The sequence below is a fragment of the Chrysoperla carnea genome, chromosome 3 (assembly GCF_905475395.1).
Source record: "Chrysoperla carnea chromosome 3, inChrCarn1.1, whole genome shotgun sequence".
Lineage (NCBI taxonomy): Eukaryota > Metazoa > Arthropoda > Insecta > Neuroptera > Chrysopidae > Chrysoperla > Chrysoperla carnea.
In genome coordinates, this window is record NC_058339.1 from 31,523,114 (window position 1) to 31,541,163 (window position 18,050).

Genomic DNA, 18,050 nt, shown 5'->3' on the forward strand with positions numbered 1-18,050 from the left:
TAGTAACTTTATAGTCTGAAATATGGTGCCAAAAAATGAGGTCTAGTAAAAAAAATTTTAATCGAAAGTGGTTTTTTTTTCGTTAAAGAAAAAGATTCCACTTCATAAATTTTTTTTTTCTAAAAAAAAGAAAATTGAAGGTGTCACCATACAATAAAAGTAAATACCTTATTTTGATTTGTTCTAAAAATGCGCTTATATGCACCTTTCAATTTTTGTATCTTCCATCTTGAAATTGAAAAATTCGGGTAAAAATTTTTTTAAAGTTGTATAAATTTAATCATTTTATCGCATTCTGCCACGTTTTGTTAAAAATTATTACAACTGAAGGCAAATTGAGTATAATTTAATCGTATTTACCTGTCGTAATAATATTATTCTGTTTAATCTGATTAGTTGAATTAGTGTTGAGAGCTGGCAGACAGATATTCTCTGCACGTGAACGTTATGAGTAAGTAAAATAATACAATGTCAAACATTCAATGTAAATATCAACAAAATTTCTAATTAATTTATGTACGAATGAATAATATACTTAGGCTTTATTCTCTTATCGTATTTAGAACACGTTTTGTATAGAAGCTTAGCAAACCTATCCATACGAACTAGTTCTTTCCTTCAAGTAATTTGACTGTGCGTACAAATCATTAAAGGAAATATCCACCAGCCAAACTTACAACCCAAGACTGGTTGAAATTAACATGGAGTGGTAGCATCGTTTGAACCGTTTCATCCAAATTTGGTTCTCTTGCCTTGCCAATAGCTTCGGCAAAGCAAAGGTTTAGCAAAGCAAGACTTGATTTATTAGACTTAGCCAAGGTTTATCAAGAGCTAGAAAACGAAACTCTTATTTTTTACCCGTAAACATGACTGGAACAAGGGTTGGAAAACCAAGGCTTTTTGTAAGATATATAAGAATTTTATTTTTAAGAAAATGAGCTATCAAAATAATAGCGATAATCAAATTTTGAGTATATTTCTTTCAATATTCATTGATTTTTCTTAGCAGTTATCAAATTCCGCGCATTTCCGATCGCGATTATTATCCAATTGGAATGAAAATAATTATCTAAGCTGTTCCTAATATTATTAACGCTAAAGTTGGCCTCCGGATTAAATCGGCGTTTATATTCGAGACTTATGGTCGAAAGAATGAAATATAATATTTTGAAAATCTTAATTATATATAATTAACAACTAAAGCTTAATATCAGAAAAATTATTACGAAAAATTTTGGATCTGATTAAGCTTTGAAAAGAATACGCTTAGTTTACAAAATTCTGAGAAACGAAAGTTTTTCTTAACCAAAGCACCTAAATTTTAATGCAATGTTCGGTTCCAAAACGTAATGCTATCACGGGCATATACAAAAGATGATCGATTTGATAGAATTATTTACATTTTTTCATAGATCATGCTAACATTCTCATGGAGCTGAAGATAACAAAGATAGGTGGTAAAGTCTGCTTTTATACAAAACGCGCGCTTTTAAATCAACTATAGAAATCTCAAAAAATATAACTGGGTACGATTGAAGAGTATAAACAAACCAAAGCCAAATTACGGTTTCTTCCACGCTTTGAATTAAAAAACTCTTACCAATAAATAAATTAACACAATAAAATGGCTTGGAAAAACAGTGTGAAATAAATAATTTAATCTAAATAAAAAAATAAACTTATAAATAATAATCAGTACAAATAAATATAAGAATTGAAGCAAAAAAGGTAATAATAATGATGGTAATTAAAAATAAAAAATACACGTATAAAAGCGGAAGGAAATAAAAATTTAAATTTCTTGATTACAAATTATTACGTTGTACGGTTTTTTACCTTTAGGTATTATTATTAATGACATAATAATTCATCCGTTTTCTATATGTTCAAAAGTATGTTGTACTAATTCTTATTATTATAATATGTAAATATATATCAGTGATTATGTCCGTTACACAGTATTTCAACTACAGTTCTATAATTATTTAAAGTTATAGAATCAAGTCTATTCAAATAGTATTTCTTTGTAATTTAACAATTTTTATGCATAAAGTTATTTACTAACAAGCTATAATTGGAAACAAAAAACTTACGATTAATTAAGTAGGGCTCCTCTCATGACGCCACTGGCATCAATAGATAAGGTTTTTCAAAAAACAATTCTTAGCTTCTCCAGTATGTCTAATTCATGTTTATTTCGATGAAAAACTAAAACAAAGTGGATAAGGATGTTCGAATTGTTGTACATTTTAGGGTGGAGCAAACTTATAAGCAATAACTCTATGTGTACCAGATTTTCGACTATTTTTGAACTTATGACGCATATTCAATTCTATATCTTGAAAACTGGTTGTCTGAAAACAACTTGCAAATTGAAATATATCGATGCATGTTATCTGAGTAGAAAAGAAATTTTGCTTGAAACATTCAAGTAATTCATCATTTAACAATTGATGTGAATTGCGCCAGGATCATAATCCCAACCCTTTTTTGACCTAAATACCAGTCTATCCGTAATATTTCTATAATAAACAGCACATAATCGGTGACAATTTATTATCAAAACTTGTTAAATTACTATGAAGCCAAACTTTATTTCTTTGCTCTTTAAAAACAATTTTTTTGGCTGCAATGAGGCTATTGTTGTCAAAAAATAAAAAAATAGTAATGTATTAAAACTGTTCAAAGGAGAGTTAAATCAACACAATTTAACTTTTGGTTAGTTTAAACTAAACAAAGCTATTTGACTGAAAATGGCAGCCTTGTCGTACCTCCTTTATTATCTCTAGTAAATGTGTTTTTTGCTAGGCTACGACATCACAAGCTTTAGTACATAGATACCATATATTACATATACATAGTTTTTTTGGTATCTTTAAATATCATTTGAATTTTTTCTAGGAAACAGTCAAATGCCCCATTATTAAATTCCTAGTATAGGAAGTTATTGTAATGGATCCGAAATCGACAACACATTAACACCAATTTAACTAATAATTATGCTGGGAAGTAATGTTATTCGTGTGAATCTCAAGGGTCACACTAGACCCTACCCACGGCTTATATAATTGGTACTTATCATAACACATTTATAAAAAAATATTTGACAATTTTTCCCCAAAGTATTTCTTATAAAATATGAATTGTTTTTTTTGGAGTTAATAAATACGGAATCCTTAAAAGCTTTTACCATATTTTTATAACGTTAGTATGTCTGTCTGTATGTGTTGTTATTATTGTGGTAATAAATTCTAAATATAGCTCGCTAGTTTACAGTAATAGTTTGTTACATAATATAATCAGTACAACAGCTACACTATATTATATTCAGTTTATATTTATTAATACATTTATGGTATCAGAACTGGCAACCTCACAAGAAAGTGGATTTTCAGGTGGCTTATAGACTTTGGATATTTCTTTTCTTATCTAACAGCGTCTGCATTAACTTCGTCTACTTGTGCTCATTCTCAAAAAAAGTAGAAAAAGTTTCTGTTTTTAAATTCCTTTTAAGAAAAATTTTAGAAAACATATTTCATGACCTTTTATTAATATAAATTATATTTGCTTGACTGTTTTTCGTTGCTTATACTGCGTAAGTTTCAAATTAGTTTAATGGCGCTATAATTTTAATATGATTTAGTTTTATAACTAAAGAATTTAATTTTAAAGACAGACATATCCGAAATTCAGCCGTCCAAAAATTAACTTTCGAAAATGTTTCCAGCTCTCGAAACACTACTACAGAAGTACAGAGCTATCTATGTATGGATATTATTATATTAGATAAAGAAAAATAGATCTTTTCGCCACAAATTGGAGAATTTTAACATACACCTTGTATTTGAATCATGAAAGCGTTAAAAGGCACTGAGAAAAGTAAGTTACAATTTATAAGTTGCATGCTTTTTTTCGAAAGATTACTAAAAAGTACTGAGTAAAATAAATAACAAAATTTTTTATTGGTGTTTTCATGTAATTTTACAGTTGAAGATGGATTTTTAAACTATAATTCAAACGGCAGTGACGTCAACATCTCGGTTTCGTAACGCCGTCTCACGGATAATATAACATGAATAACGATTAATGGTTTGCCTCTCAGATGGCTTTCACTATATTATAACGCAAACATCCATAGAAACCTATTGGTACACAGCCTCAACACAGGTTAGGAAATACATTTCCTAAATTTTTCTTTAAAAATCTTCCTTTCCTGGTCTACATATTTTGTAGTAGACACTATACTCTCAGTTTAACGAGTAATAATAGTTTTAAAGAACTATAGGTTCAACTATAATATTTGTTGACGATCAACCGAGTGTAGGTTATAGTTCTACCTTATAGTGTTTCGTTTCAAACGATGATGCAAATATTTACCTAATATTGATTTTTATGTTTATTTTTTTTTAAGTGTTATGTTTATGAAAAAACAAAACACGAAATACGCTGAATATCAGAGGTAAACATTAAAATAAAGTGAAATTTCTTAACTACCATGTTTGAAAAATCGTAATCCTAATTATACAAAAAAATAATTTTAAAAATAAAAATCTCGACTTCGGAAAATAAAAAAGAAAAAAACATGTCTAGTAGTTTACATAGTGAATTTAACAGTCGGGATCCATTATTAGATTTTAATGGGTACCTAAGTTTCTGTGTAAACTAATGGATAAGTTTTTTTTCAATTTCTGCTTAAGGCAGTCGAGTTTTTTGATTTGTAATTTAGTTTTTTATTTTACAGCTTTTTAGTTAGGATTTTTTCTAATTGAAATTTTCATTACTGCCATACCTTAAGTGACCTTCACAAATCGAGTAACGAAAGAATCATTAAAATCGGCCAACGCGTTTCTTCTCTAATGTGTAACAAAGGAACACAGATACTTATATAAACACCGAGAAAAACGCAAAAGAAATTTTGTTTTGGAATTTGATGAAACTTGTTGGATTTTGAAAAAGTATAAAAAGCAGGTTAATTCAATGATTGGATGCAGACTTTCTGAGATACCGCAATATTTTGATTGATTTTAGTCCGTATCTCAAAAACTATTCGGCCAATCAACAAATGCACTTTGACTTTTTGGGTCAAAATTACCTTAAATACTGAGTTTTATCGAAATTGGAGATAAAAAAATTTTTTCGATTTTTTGCAGATTTTTAAGGGAACCCCTTTGAAAAAAAGCGAGAAAAACGCAAAAAAAAATTTTTGTTTTGGAATCTGATGAAACTCGATGGATGGGGTAGTTTTTTTCGTATAATTTATGTCATCATAAACATTATCAAAATTATATTATTTTAGTCACATTTCGTGTTTTGCTTTTATGTCCTACTATTTTTATCTGTAATAAATTATTTGTTAAAAAATGTAAAATAAGGTAAATAAACACTATTTACCATAAATTTAACCTTCTATGATTTTTAAAATAAAATTTACATTTTGATTTTATTTACATTTTATTACTTATTTTAATAATTCTATTTAGAGTCAATTTGTTATTTTGAATTTAAACTGTTTTTTTATGCACTATTTGTGGATTTGTCTTCATTTGTTCATTAATTGTGTGTCTGTGATCTTCGACTGTCTCATTTATGAATAAAAATTTTCAAAACTACTAAAAAAATTTTAAAATGTTCACAAAATATTTGCTTTTATTTGCTGATTTTGTTAAAGGAAGTTTATCACAGCTAAAATATTGTATCACAGATAAATTTGTTTCTTTATTAATTAGTATTATTAGTTTTCTAGAAGAAAAGCATTTGCTGCTATTATTTAACTCTATCCAAAACATTCGTTCAAAACATTATATAGGAATATTATTTCGGTGAATATCCGTTCCCCAATATTCTCGTTGCAATTGTTTAAAAGGTGTGAAATAGAAGTAGGTAGATTTTAACAAGGTATCGTGTATGACATTGTCATTAAATTTAACCTCCGAACTAAAAAAGGGGTGTTCTAAGTTTGACCGCTATGTGTGTGTGTCTGTGTGTTTGTCTGTCTGTGGCAACGTAGCGCCTGAACGGATGAACCGATTTTAATTTTTTCGACTTCATTTAAAAGGTAATTTATTGGAGAGTGTTCTTAGCTATGTGTGGGAGCTTAGGTATCCGTACCCGAAAAAACTAATAAATTGGCGATGATCTTCAAAATCGATTCAGTTTGGAAAAGGCATGACGCATAATTTTAACATATAAATAATTACTATGGACATGAATGTCAAATAAACCTGGTTCAGTTCATTTTGAAAAGTGAAATTGTAAAATAATTAGGTAATTCAAAACAATAATTCAAAACAACAAACTCAACTCATATATTTCAATTTCAATTAAAATATTTCCAAAAAATTTTCCCAATAAATGATAGCTCTCTAAGTATCCTTTTCATCTCATCTGATATCCTTGACCATCACTTTTATATTTATTTAAGAAGAAGTGTTATAAGTTTAAAGTGTTTATCTATGCGTCTGTATGTTTCTCAGTGGCATCGTAGTTCCTAAACGGTCGAACCGCCTTGATTGAGAACATTTTATAGCTAAGTTTCCAAAAATCGGTTTACAAGAAATAAATCGCATTTGTCGTAGGTTTTTTAAATTTTGTAAATTTCACTTATGTAGAACGTCGAATTGATTAGAAAATAGTATTTCTATACACACGGACGTATAAGTAAAGCTTAATTCATGGTTTTAAGAAATTATAATCATTCTTCTCACAAAGAAAAACACAAGAAAACAAGGGATAATAGATTCCCAAAGGACCTCCTTTGTTTTTCAACAGGTTTATTTCATCGTTTTCGTATTTTTATTTTGTTTTTTCTTGTATTGTGGATATAATGATAGGTGGAATAGTGAAAAGTTGGCTTGGTTTTGTTGCATTCAGAGCTACATAGAAAATGAACATGTTTATCCGAACATAATAACTAAATATTGGCATTCTTTTTCCTAGGTTGTAGTCACAACCGTTGTGAGTAATGCTTTCATCTACATTGAGTGATTAAGAAAAATGTTAAAAATTGTTTTCTGATGCTTACATTTATAGAAATACAAACCTTTTTAGTTTAAACCTTTCATATTTAGTCGAATTATTTACTCAATATTTTCATGTTCGAAAACTTGTGAAATATAAAATATTTGATTTATTTATTACGATACACAATTATAACAGCCCACTATAAAAATTGGAAAGTTTGGCTGATGGTTTATTTAAGCGTATAAAAATAGCAAAATATTTTTCTAACTAACATTTCTTACAACTGGCCAACATGCGATCCTGGTAAATATTAGATCTGGCCTGGTTGGAGATTGTTGAGCATTAGGGCTAAGGCTGGAAACAAAGACTGGATCAATCTCGTATAAGCACCGAGTGATAAAATTGTTTTAACGTTGGGTTTCAGATCTTGGTCCATACCTAGTTTCCGGTCTGCGTCAAAATGTAGATTTAAAAAAAAAACAAGTGAAAGAAAAAACAATTGATTGAGTTAATTTTGAAATACCATGTATAGACAGTGTACATCACATAACACATACATACATACATGTCATACAGTTTGCGCAAAATTTGCGCTCTCACGGGTAAACAGTGATGTTTACGAAAAAATGTTTCAAACAAAAGTTATTATTTTTTTATAAGGAACATTTTTTACACTTAAGTTTGTGTTCTATCTCTAACGGTTCACAAGATGGGTCCTACGGACCCAAGACCTAATTGACTTATGTTGCTCATTTACGAACTTGACCTCACTTTTACGTCCTCAGCACGCTATAAAAATTTCGTTTTTGAGTAATCGTGATTACAGATGGACAGACGACAGACAGACAGACAGACATTCGGAAATGGACTAATTAGATGATTCTCTGAACACCTATATCAAAATTTTTTTTCCTAGCATCAATATTTTTAAGCGTTACAAACTTGGGACTAAACTTAATATACTATGTATATTTCATATGTACATGGTATAAAAATAATTTAATTTCGAATTTTTTTATGGTATCATGGTATCAAATTCTAATATTTATGCATATTAGTTAACACACATACTCACTTAAATACTCATTTGTCAGGTTCTACTCATCTGACCAATCTCTAATTTAGCATTACTGCATAAAACATGAATATAAATTAACAAGAAATTTCGGTTATGAGCTTGGAACAAAAATTGGAGGGGTGGTAAATAACGGAAACCTTGGACAACGATTGGATATTGGCTGGAAAACCAATTCGTGGTAAATTGATAATGGTCCATTCTAAATTTAATCATCAACGTTGGCAAATCCTATACGTGTAGCTTCGCTCTCATTATCATATTTTCATAGAAATTATTGAAAAATCTTTCTCACTCTAATATTGAACATATAAGAAACACTATATCATTTATACGACTCTCTTTTCTGGTACAATCTATATATATTTATAAATACTACTGAAGTTAGCAGACTGAAATAAGAAATAAATGTTAAAGGCTTATTATATGTTTCTATATAAATAATGTAGAACATTACATTGTATCTGATAAGATATATTTTAAAATAACAAAATTACTCATTTTATAAAATAATGAAAGATGACATTTTTATTTATGTACGTATAAGTCTCTGTCCTCCTATTTTCAAGCTTTAAAAGAAATTACAACTGAACACAGAGTCTATTTATATTGTTAATATTAATAAATCTATAAGGACGTTTCTTTTACACTTTTTGTTGTTTATATTTTTTCCCGAATATTAAATCTAGTCTACTGGGAATGATTTTTGTTTTTTACTTAGATTTCTTATCAAAAAAGTCTTACTAATTTAAGTTAAAATATATACATATAGTATACCTTAGTATACCTTAATATATATCATTTAATATATTTCATATATTTCATGCATCTCTATGTCTATATATTATAAATGCGAAAGTAAGCATGTTTGTTTGTTTGTTTGTTTGTTACGCTTTCGCCATTCGTTAAAACTAGCTAATGGTTTTTAATGAAACTGTACAGCAATGTAGCTCATACTTCAGAATAACACATGATATATAATTTATAAAGATATATTAATAAAAAACAAAAATAAAAAATTTAAAATCTAGTTGAATTTGACATTACCATAAATTACAGATTTCTGTAATAGTAGTCATTTGACATTACCATAAATTACTGATTTCTGTAAAAAAAGTGAATATAAATATTTCACGGCCATCTTTTCTGATTTACTCAATAAATAATTACGACTTATACATTTAAAAAAATAGAAAAGCATACATATATTTTACCTGTCTAAAATAATCTTTAGCATTTTTTCGAGTGTTATTGAAAGGGGATAAGCGAGAGCAATCTTTATAAATGTTTACTTTCAAACCCAGCGAAGTGGGTGGGTCTCACTCTAGTATGGTATAAAAATTAAAAATAAAGATTCTGAAATTAATAATAAAGTTCGTAAATTCGTTCGAAAGAAAAACTTCTAGCTCACAAGCGTTAGGGTCGCTGATTTTATGTTACAGTAAAAACTTTACTACTCATATACAGAATTATGATGATACATGAGTGCATTATTTACCCTCATGTTTACTAATTTCATTACATTTACAAGTCAAGAATTTGTAGAAATGCTGAAAAATGGAACTAGAAAAGAAAAAAAAGGACAAAATAAAAACCGTACATACAGTGAAAAAGTATATGAAATTATTTATCTACACAAATGGTTATTTAAAAATTTATATAAAAAATGTGAATGTTTACTTCTTACATGTGGCAAAAAATATTCTATAAAAAACGATTTCTCTTTCTTGTAACTTTCTGACAGAATGTTATTGCTTTTATTTCGAAAATCATAAAATTTTTTTAATAATTTTTATTGAAATATCAACGCGTTTGGGCGTGGACGTTCTTTAACTTCCCAGAGAAATTTAATGTAATGGGGTCGGTTTTGAAAATATCCAGTTTTACATATTTCCGCAGTTTCAAGGCCTTAATATCCAAATCAGACTTTTTCAATGTGATGTGTGTGTGTGTGTGTGTGTGTGTACGTATGTGCGTATGTTCGTTCAAATTCTTTCGCTTCGATTATCTTGCGAACCATTTATGACATTAACACGTGACTGGGCTTATTCGACGCGTAATCGGGGAACTGAAAGAGTTTTCAGAAGAATTAGTTGAGCTGTTTTTAAGTGGTAATAAAAAAACTGGAAAAAAATAAATAAACAAGATCTGAAAAGTGGATAAAACACATCATTTATATTCTATTTTTAACATTCTTAACAAGGAAAATGTTAAAAAAATTTTAAAGTATCTAATACTAAGAAAATTTATTAATAAATTATGGAAAAATTTTTTATCAATACCAAACACAAAAAATTATTAATTCTAAGCTTGCAACGCTTTAAAAACTTTGTTTTATGTAATTGCTGAAAGCGGAGCTGTTTCAACAACTCGCTCACCAGTGTTGTCTTATTACTTAAAGACTACATAATATTTTCATTAATAGAGTAGCTAATTTACTAGAATAGAAAATAATGAATCTGGTTTATAACGGTCAAAGCCACCATGACTTATTTTATTTTTCTTTTCACCGTCATATCAACACACGTCAATCATCTTAAAAGTGAGTCAGACATATAATATATATTATACATATTTTTTATAAATATTGTATAACATGCAAAAGAATGAGATGTGTTGTATTAGTGTGGTAGAAAAGTAAAACCATAGAAAATTCTATGTTTTATTCATTTTATAAAAATAAGAAATATAAAAAGCAAGTATATTTTATGTCTAAGTAAGTAAGATTTATAGTAATAATCTTATTACTTCCATTGTTTTAATGAATTTCCACTTATTTTTGACACTTTGATGTAAAAGTTAAAAGTTAAGTGGTTACGGCAGAATAATGTCAAAAGATTGTGATGATATAAAAACGTTATTAATGAAATTTATTCTTAAATTACCAAATAATTTTAAAGGAGACTGAAAAGTAGTTTTTAATAAAAGAATGATTTCGAGTCGAAACAGTACAGTCATTGTCAATATTGACACAATCTGATTCGAAAACACAGAAAAACTAAATTCTTTCTGCTCTGTTAGTAAATTGTGGTGCGTAAATTGTAATAATTTTTATTTTCTATAATTTTTCTTTATATCAAAATTTCAATTTTAGTATTATCCGAATTAAAAACGATAATTAACGAATGTCTATTTTAAATTGAGCTAAATTGAAAAACGAGAAAAAAACTTAAGCCTTGGGACTTCATTACATATCAATCACTCTTCTGTTGTCCGCAACCTTTGGGCACCTTGTATAATCATCCAGCCAAAAGCGGCAAAAATAAATAATTACTATGGAAATTAATGGTAAAATAAACTCGGTTCAATTCATTTTGAAAAATGCAATAGTAAAATAATAAGGTAATTTAAAACAGTAATTCAAAAGAACAAAGTCAACTCAAGTATTTCAATTTCAATAAAAATATTTCCAAAAATTTGTCCCAAAAAATGATAGCTCTCGAAGTATCCTTTTCATCTCTTCAAATGTCCTTGAACATCACTTTGATATTGATTTAACAAGGAGTGTTATAAGTTTAAAGTGTTTATCTGTGCGTCTATGTGTTTCTCAGTGGCATCGTAGCCCCTAAACGGTCGAACCGACTCCATTGAGAACATTTTATAGCTAATTTTCCAAAAATTGGTTTACAAGGAATAAATCTCATTTGTCGGGGGTTTTTTAAATTTTGTAAATTTCATTTGTCAATACAATCATGTGGGCTAGCTAGATAAACCATACCTTTCGTTAACTATTTTTCCATAATGGTAAGGTAACGGAAGTGAATGAAAACAATGAAACATGTATGAATAATTTAAATATTCAATTAAGAGTTAAAATAATATTTTAATAGACATTCTAATTTATATGTTCATTTAAAAATAGTGGAAGAAAAATATAATTGCATGCATCCCTTTACAATTTTATTCACATTCATATGTAAAGTAATTAACTTTGTTTCACCATTTATATCGTAAGAGAATGACTGACCCTAATTATGACATTACTAGCTTGATACCCGCCCGCTTCACTGGGCTTAAAAGTAAAAACCACCGCTTTATAGCCTCCACCTCTCTTGATCTTACTTATCCCCTTCTATAGCTAAAAGATATGCACAGTTTTAAATTTTTTTAATTGTAAAATAGTCATAATTCATTGAGTATATCGAAAAGGTGGCCATGAATTGTTAAGTATATCAGAAAAGGTGACACGCACTGTTATAAATTTTTACAGAAATCTTTAATTTGTGGTTCAAGATGATGATCATTCTGTTCCATCTGTGATCATCATTTTAAGATTTCTGTAAAAATTTAAAATAGTAAATGTCAGATTAAAGTAAATTTTTTAATTTTATTTTTTTTAAATATTTATAATTTATAGCTCATATGTTATTCTGATGTATGAGCTATATTGCTGTACAGTTTCATTAAAAACCGTGCTGTACAGTTTCACAAAAAATGCACGTTCTCTGTTAACAATCAATTTTTCAACAAATAATTAGAAAATTTAAAAATTTAAATTGAGTGAATATAACTTATGATTATTCACTTGATTCTTCGTGACAAGTGCTTGTGATCACCTTCAAATGGAATTTTTAACATTATATATCGTACATATGAAGAACGTATGTAAATATGACGTAATATCGGTGGTGATTCGCTCAGGGAAATATCATGAGTATATTAATATTTATCTAAAATATCAACAAAAACTTCTGATTAACATATATTTTATTTATAAAGTAAACAACCTATAAAGTAAATATTACCCTCCCTCTAAAATTTTTATTATAATATTCTGGCATTATTCACTTTTTTCAGAGGGTGTTTTGAAAATAATTATTCAAGAAAAAGTTTTCTTCACTAAATTTTTCATTGAAACACTGTTTTGCATAAATGAAATATGAATTGCTACTCAAAACAAGCACCTTTTACACACTAAGAAAATGGTAATTTTTATCTAATCAGAAAAGTAAGATTATTGTACTTCACCTAGTTAAAAAACCGTGTCTTTTAGTTTTTTTAAACTATTATTTATTTTGTGCTTTTTAGTTTTAGACTATTATTTATACATCAAAAATTCAGTTTAAATATGATGGGAGCGCAAATAAAAGTATAGATTTTCGGATAAGGAAATCGTTAATCCTCAAACTCCTGATCAGGATAATGAAATAAACTAATTAAATTATTGTAATGTCGGTCCTTGATAAGTGTGCCAAATTTTGAGTTAATCCGATGTTTTGAAGGGAGGCAAAATCATGTTAAAAGATACTAACATACGTACATACTAACATACTAACATTCGTACGAAGCTAATAAAAGCGTGTTAAAAAAACAAAAAGCCATAGTAATTAATTGTATCTAGCCATAGAATTTCAAAAATTTTGATTGGTAAAGAATTAATAACTTTTCTTCCGGTAGGAGTAAGAATTTTTTTCTGATAGGAAAAATTTTATTTGAGATAATAAATATAAATACTTGTATGAGTTTGATTTATCGAAAAGATCGCCTATATTATATAATAATTTATTTTAAATATACACTTTATTAGAATAACAAACTACCTGATTAAGAAAACTTTCGTGGTAAACGAAACTTTTCGACATACTCATGAAATGTTGTTATAATTCTGTTGTGTGTGGTATATTATATTTGCACTTTAATTAAAATAACAGTGTGGGTTTTTGTTATGCTAAAACCATTCTTGGTTAACCGCTTTTTTAACGGGTGAATAAACTTTTTCAATTTTCATCCACCAAGTCCATCCTTTGAGGATATTATACACAAACACTTTACTGATATACACAAAGACAAATTTTTAATATATAAAGTTAATTTGTTTATATTCATTAATATACGTAACATTGAGGTTAAATTTTCTATCTAAAATCAATGATGGTGGAATTCTGCTAATACCAAATATTATTTATATATGTTTCAGCTGATCTTTTATCAATTTTTATTTATTTTCAGCTGTCTAAAATTTAATCTGGCAAACGAAATTTGACTCACTTGCATATCATAGTTTATATGCATACCTTTTTGGGTCTTAAATGAAAAATATAAATAAAAAATTATGTCAAACCCCCGAATCAAAAAAAGGGGTGTTATAAGTTTGACCGCCATGTGTGTCTGTCTGTGGCGCCTGCATATTCTCTCAATATTTACTTTATTTGTTCATTGTAAGCATTTCTAATACCAGTGCTTATTTATTATCTAGCTTCAGATATTTTAAAAGCACAAAACCGTTGTTATTTTCCACAATAAATTAAAATTTAAAAATCATACCGTTTTTATTTATTTTAACAATATTTACCATACTCTTCACTACCAGAAAAATTTGCACACCATAAAATATAAATAAATCTTCATTAAAATTAATAACTAAATTATTTTTAAGGTTTTTTACTCTAACTTTCATGTGCAGGTAATCCGTACTCTACAACTTTACAGACATTATAGATTTTAAAGTGTAATAAATTATTAAAACTTTTGTTGTAAGCAGCAATATATACAGGTTGGGTCATAAGGAGTTAAATCAACTCAAATTAACTTTGCACAGAAAAAAAAAGTAAAATAATTTATATATTCTTATCCGATTCTTTTTAAGTAATAGAAATTTTTTATTTTGGGACACGAAAATAAGTTTTTAAATAGAAAACTTAAACTGAAAAATAATCTGATGCTAAAACATAGTGCATCTTATTGACAACTTCGCTTATTATAAAAATTTTAATTTTTCTATTCGAAAGCTTTGAATTAAGCAATGAATTGCAATAAAATGCACACGCTTTTCTTATCTATTTGTCGAACACATTTGGATTATACATCATTCAGTATATATACCCCAACTGGTATTAAAATTATAATATAATTCATAGCATTCCCGCATTAAAACTAGAAGGATAGAAATAAACCCTACGATATTGGTCCCCAGTCGCTCGTGCCGCCATATTGCCAGAGACCAACAGTTCTTTGAATAAACACTTCAATGTGTAGTTTTATAAATTTTCTCCAAAGAAACGACAAGTTTTTTATACCACTGCGGTATAAAAGGCTCAAAGCAAGAGTTAAAAAGTGCATTATTTTTAAAAATTTTAACTTTTTTAACCCATAATTTTCTTTGTACTACAACAAAATGTACAAACTATGCAGGAAAATATATTTTGTCCTCCTAATTCTAATCATATGTAAATGAAGATATCTTCCAATTTATCATTCAATCGTTTTTTCAAGTTAAAACATACTTTTTTGTTTAGAATCCACTCCTTGAGTTAGACACATTCCTCCCATGACATCCAGTGTAAATTTTATGTTTGTATAATTTATTAAAAGATAGGTATAGTCTATATAGAAGAATCTTATCCTATCTTCAATTTAAATAAATTTTATAATATAATACTCCTGAGTTTAAAAATAATATCTCAAGTGGTTTTCTCCCGTTACATAAGTGCTATTAAATTGTTTTATCAAGCATAACACTCTTTAAGAGAACACAGAGAAATTGGCTTTTTATTTATTTATCATTAATATTCCATAAAAATGAAATCGCACTGATTTTGAGGTAAAGTTTAATGTAGTCTCCAGATTGCGTTTTCATACAAGCCCTGTTACTCAAGCCTAGTCTTTAAGTAAAAACTCCCAACCTAACCCTTGAACTTTCCTACCTAACCCTCCTAGCTAACTCTTTATAAAAACTCCTAGCTAACCCTTTATAAACATCGTAAAATAAAAAGAGTCACTGAAAACAGACTTGATCAAAAAATGTAATTTCGATTCGGCAGAAATATCTGTCGATATTAATGCATTTACTGTTAATATATTTTGTTATATTTAGCAATTAGTACCGTTTCATGAAGTGGCAAAAAAAATGGCACGGAAGTTTATAAACTTTCCTCTTTAAATTCATTTTTACTACAATTATTATCAACTAAAGATTCACACAAACGAATATTTAATTCAATACAAATTATTAATAATATTTAAGACATTCGTGAGTTTAACGACTCGCAAAAAAGTTTTCTATATTATGCTTCCTAAAATGCATAAACATTTTTCTATTTGTCTATATAAATCAAAAACTTGGATAATGCAATGCGTGACTTATATATATAATATACAATTGTTGACATTAAAATTTTATCTGATATATGTTTTTTTATTTTGAAATTTTATAATTGTCAATAGTATAAGTTCGTTCAATTATACTTACACACTTACTAAGTGATACCGAAATATTTCTAAATATTCGGACACATTATATAATGGTAAATCTGTATGTCAAGTGTTAGAAGGGCTAATTTAAATTTTAAGTATTAATGTATTCTGGATAGAGATATAAGCTTTTTTAACAGCAAGAAATTTTTTAATGCTGCTGAAAACGCCCTACTCTTAAAGTCTTGGACGTAACGAGTGAAAAGGCAACCATGAAAATTAAACTAAGATTCTAGACTATAATAATTAATTGAGCATTGTTATTTGTTTAAAGAGAAAAATCTGAATTGATAAGACGCAAGAGTTTTACGTACAGCAAAATCGTTGATATTCTGCAGCTCTTGTTTCTTTAGCCGTTTAATTTTCATCGAACAAAACGTTTCATTTAATAAAGGCATCCATAGGTAAGGTTAGGCTACATTGGCTGTCCACGAAGGACACACTTAGGTTGTAGAGCCCATTGTGATACCATATATGTGTTTTACCACCTTTTTCGCTGATAATTTCATTTATCAGCTCCTCAATTTCAGAGGCTGGGTGCACCTCCTTCATATGGTGTAGTGCATATACAATGCACTACACCAGCCCACCACAACTATTAATTAAAATAATTTTGTTGCTACTCTAAGCATATACCGCGGACGGAATTGGTTACGCCTTAATCAACTGAGCTAATAGGGCGACAAGGCATCCATTGCGTATTAGAATTATTTTACAGAAATACGTATTGCTCTGTTTTTTATATTCTATATTTTTATCATTTACCTTTCTTTCGATAGGAGTACGATTTTTGACTTTTTCGCTCGGTCAGTTTTTAAACACGTTTGGAAAAACTTGTTGGAAAAAAATGTGTGAAATTATTTCAACTCCAACTTTTTAATGCATTTTTTTAATGCAATTTTCTAGTATTGCGGGAAAAATCGATTTTATACATAGAAAACGAACGCATCAAGTCCTAAAAATTGTCTACAGGGTCTGATAAATATGTGTATATAGTGCCGCCGGCCCATGCTATTGCTACTATAGCGTGGCAAACTATCAACCGAACCTAAGCTGTTAGTAAATTCTGGAACATTTTGTATGCCTGTTGCTAAACTACTGTTTATTAGACGTGATATCGCGAATATTTTCTTTCATTCCACATACATACATTCCTAATAGAGTAGGTATATGTATAATATAGAGCTAGTTGGTATGTATAATAAAATAATATTCATACTGATTTTAATCAAATTATGTATTTCCTATTATTATTATATTTGAAAATAACTTTTTGTATTTAAATTATTATTATAAAATTCAATTAAACAACATTCAGGCAATAATAATTTTCGAATATAAATTGAAATCTACTAAAATTACTAATAGAAATACTATTAATAACGAATTGTTATATTGTAGCTATTGTTTTGTAATATTATTTACAGTACAGTTAAAAAATAAATTGAAGCATTGTCGATTTTGAGTAAGTATTAATTTGGATGAAAATTAAATTATATACAAAGTGTGTGAAACACACGTATATAAGCTGACATGTTTAATTAAAGAGAATTGAAAAAAATACACTCGAACCAGGACTCCCCGGACTTGAATCCAAAAAGTCCTGATTCGAGTGTATTTTTTTCAATTCTCTTTAATTAAGATTACTAGACAAGATATTTGTCAATATTTAGTTTAGGCTGTATGTATCATATTAAAAATCATCAATTATAATCGAGAGACCATGATGTAAATAAATATCGTATGCATGATTAAAAGTAAACAAAAACAAAATTAACCGACATGTTTTATTCAAAACCTCCACTAACTTGTCATTAGTCAACAG